Below are 4,507 nucleotides of genomic sequence, written 5' to 3'. Positions count from 1 at the left end.
TTTTATTATCTAATCCTTTCTTAATGATTCCCAGCATTCTGTTCACTTTTTGACAGCTGCTGCACATGGAGTGGATGTTTTCAGAGAACTATCCACAATGACTCCAAGATCTCTTTCCACATTATTTTTATATGAAGTGATCTAATGCCTTTATATTGCAAATGCAGGCTGCAAGAAGGAAAGCAACAGCATCCAACTCCTGACAAAATAATTTCTGGGCATCCTATTTACACAAAATCCTTATTTTATAGAACTGGCCCGTGTGCCTGCCTAGAAATGGGACCCTGCGTAATAGAAGATTTGTGGCAGTTACAAAGATAGCTTGGAAAATGTCATTGTGGTTTAGATTATAGAAAGAGCCTGGAAATCAGCATCCTTGTATTATGACTTGCTTAATGGCAAATCATTAAATTCATTTCATGTTCTTGTCCAAATCCTGTGTGGCATTAAAGATGGCATTGGTTCAGGGCCTGATGTTCAAAGGTGACTTTAATGGGAACTGTAGATGCTGAGCAGCTCTGAGATATCAAGCCTTTAGTGACTGTTGCAGATATAGAATAGACTTGAAAATATTGTTAGTTCAGTTAGTCTCCATGGCAGAATTGGTGCTGTGCAGAGATGCACTGTCTATAATTATAATAATTGGAGATATACCAATCTCCTAGAACTGGAAGGAACCTTGAAAGGTCATTGAGTCCAGCCCCCTGCCTTCACTAGCAGGACCAAGTGCTGATTTTTGCCCCAGATCCCTAAGTGGCCCCCTCAAAGATTGAACTCACAACCCTAGGTTTAGCAGGCCAATGCTCAAACCACTGAGCTATCCCTCCTCCATCTGTCTGGCTCTCTGCCCCCAGAGATGTAAACTGTGTGTGTCATTATGCTCCACTGGATGGAATTAGAATTGTTTTTCTTAGCCCCTATACTGCGGCCAGCTACTAGAGATTCTCCTTTAGCTAACATTTTAGGAGTCTGATGTCTGGAGCCTGAGGATCTGGGTTCTCTTGCTGTTGCTGTGAAGTTCCAAATATTCACAAGCTGCGGCTTTGCGACAGGCAGCCATGAAACCCTAGATTTTTTACAGTATTTCCAGTTAGCCACATGGTGCAATTAGTCTTTGTGAAAGGTGCCTTGACTGAAATTCTCCATTTAGCCACAGCAGGCAGTATGCAGGCTGCCCCAAGCCATTAGGGTATGGGATTTCTGTTGCAGACAGCTGTCCATTACAGTCTGCTCGCTGGCCACTCACTCATTTCACACAGGCTCCCAAATCAGATGGCAATAACGTTTGACCAGTACTGAGCTAGTCTGAAATTGAACCATCAACATGCAGCTAAAGCAGGGATTGGCAACCTTTGGCACGTGGCCCGCCAGGGTTCTTACCCTGGCGGGCCGGGATGGTTTGTTTACCCGTCGCATCTGCAGGTTCGGCCAATCGCGGCTCCCACTGGCTGTGCTTTCGTCACTTTAGGCCAATGCAGGGCAGCGGGAAGCAGCAGCCAGCACATCCCTTGGCCCGTGCCGCTTCCTGCAGTCACCATTGGCCTGGAGTGGTGAACCACAGCCAGTGGGAGCCGCAATCGCACGAACCTGCAGATGCGGCAGGTAAACTGGGTGGTTACCCTGGCGAGCCGTGTGCCAAAGGTTGCTGATCCCTGAGCTAAAGGTTCCATAACACATACCCCCGGGTCACTTCCTCTGGTAGTTATATTCTCACTCCCTTTCCAAGGGGCACACGATACAAGGGACTGTTCAGATGGGGCAGCCCTCCCTGTTGCGTTCTTTATTTTTCTACAACCACATGCTGCTTTTTACATCTTCCTTCTCTCCTCCCCCCCCGTCAAAACAGATCAGTTTAAAAATGTAGCATCTGCCACTGTGCTGTTTAAACCTGAGTCACAGTAGACTTAACCTGTTCTTGTCACCTGCTCCTTTTCCTCATTCTTGACACTACTTGTGTTGATCCTGAATCTTTAATATGGTTGTGCGCAGGGGCGGCTCTAGGAATTGCGCCGCCCCAAGCAGGGCGGCACGCCGCGGGGGGCGCTCTGGCGGTCGCCGGTCCCGCGGCTCCGGTGGACTTCCTGCAGACGTGCCTGTCTCTTTACCTTTTGGGGTGTTACCAATTTATGTGAGACTCCCTGTCTTTTAACATTCAAAAATAAAGTGAGATGAAAACTTACAGAGGGTGGGGGTCTCTATCTATACATTATAACAGCTACTGTTTTGGCTTACTTAGAGTTAATTAATGTTTAACAAGTTGTATACAAAGTATTTCTTTGAGCAGGCTTCACACAGACACAGCTGGTGGCTTGCAGGTTAGAGGCTAAATCTTGGGAATCACATTTACTTCTAATATAAACCTTCAGTTATAAAGTATCAATTAACAATAAATCATTTCTAACAATAAATCATTTTTCATATAAACCATGTCTAATATAAACCTTCTTTAATATCCCTACATAATCCCCCTTTTGACACTACGATATACATATACTCGTTAGTGTCACTTTCTATGTAACCTGTTTAAAAGAAGGTACTGTGAGGCAACATGGATTTGTGATTCCAATCTATTGTACATTCTTTTTATTTAAAAGCACATGCTAAACATTTCAATAATACAAATACAATTTAATACCAAGACAACTATCAAGGGATGTAGCATTACTGATAGAATGCCAGTGGTGGTTGGGGACCATCCAGAGAATATATCATACCAATGATAAGTTGTTATTTGCTTCTCTGCAGTGGCAATTCTTAACATGTCCCCGTTGGCATGTATGATATGAATAGTCTGATTTTTTTACTTGGTTATCTGTCTGTTTTAAAAATTTGGTTACTTTTTTGCTTTTAATTAGGCTATCAGTAAGATTTTGCCATTTAATTTTAAGGTTAATTGAGAAGTTGGCCAGCTCAGCTGTTAGTGTTAGCTGAGACTTTTTTGGCCGCGGTAAATAGTAAGTGTGATTGTTAGTAAAAACAGTACTGACATTGCATTTACATTTATCTACTGGGGGGGCTGCTAACACTCTGCCCCTTGATCTATGATCATTACAGTAGTTGTTATGGTAGGGCATAGGTGATTTGTTGCAAACAAACCAAACAATTATAACCAGGTGAATATAACTAAAACCATTACAATTGACTAAACACCAGATATAACCTAAACACAAATTCAAACAATTATAGTTATAATAATTGGGAATACAATAAAACCATAACCATTACAATAATTGGGTACATTGACACATAAGATGAGGCCCAAGTTTGATGCTGCAAACAATAAAAGTTACTGAGGATAGGATCTCCTTAAGCACACACAACAAATAAGATTTTGTAGGAGGACCACAGTTGTTATGCAAGGTTATTTTTTTTATTTTTGCCAGAATGAGGTTATTAGCCCTGGTGTCCTGGTCAGATTCCAATTACATTCTGCCTCCTGCCTGCAGTTTCATTTGCAGGCTGTATTTTTTCACTTCTTACTTAAAACTTTTGGGCAGTGTTGCTGTTAAGCAGATGCTGCGTTCCACCTTAGAGGTGGCCACATTACAGTGTTGGGCAAAAAGAACAGGAGTACTTGTGGCACCTTAGAGACTAACAAATTTATTTGAGCATAAGCTTTCTGGGCTACAGCCCACTTCATAAAAAGTGATTCCTCCACCCTCTGGATAGTTTGGGCAGTCAGCAAGGTTTTTAAGGCGTTTTAACATCCATGTGGAGGAAGCTCATCAAGTTGGGAAGAAGATGATTATAAAAACCTGTGCTGGAACGGATGTATGGTAGCATTCAGGTTGCCATGAGTTTTGTGTAATGTACTGGATGTGTTGTGCTATTATTACAGGCAGGACTGGGATCTGGGGGTAAAAAAATTCCACCCCAGAGATTGTGGGGAGCAGATGAGTCTGTTCAGAAGGTGACCATCAAGGCGAGGTTGAGGAGCCCAACTGGCCCTTTGGCTAACAATACTACAGCAATGAAGTACATTTGCATAACCCAGACCCACTCAGTGTGGCAGTCTGTCCTCCTCTAGTGTTGGCTGGGCCTACTGCAGCTTTGGCTATCCGAGCTGGGTCTTTTAATTCAGGCAGTAGTGCCTTCTTATGCTTTGTGATCCGAAGGTCCCCGCTTTGAGCCTCACTGCCGGTGACCCACCCAGGGGCGTAGCATTACGTTGACATGGCACCTTTCATCTCACAGGATCCCCAGCTGTTTTAAAGGACTATAGAGCTTGACACAGCAGGCTGCTGAGAGCCTCTTGCAAGGTCCTGAGGCCCTCAACTCCCTTGTCTTGAAGTCAGCGGGAGCTGAGGGCTCGCAGGCCCTCTTAGATACTAAAGTGACAGGCACCCTAGAAATGCCACAGAGACACAGACACAAGATGCTCAGTGCCTTGCAGGATTGGACCTTACATACACACAGGAATCACTTTGTCAGCCAGTGAAATGCAGCTGCCTCTGGGGTGGATTGTAGCTGGGATGTTCTCTGACAGCACACAGCAATGCTACACCAC

The sequence above is a fragment of the Mauremys reevesii genome, linkage group 1, assembly GCF_016161935.1.
Source record: "Mauremys reevesii isolate NIE-2019 linkage group 1, ASM1616193v1, whole genome shotgun sequence".
Lineage (NCBI taxonomy): Eukaryota > Metazoa > Chordata > Testudines > Geoemydidae > Mauremys > Mauremys reevesii.
Note: the sequence above shows the minus strand (reverse complement) of the source record.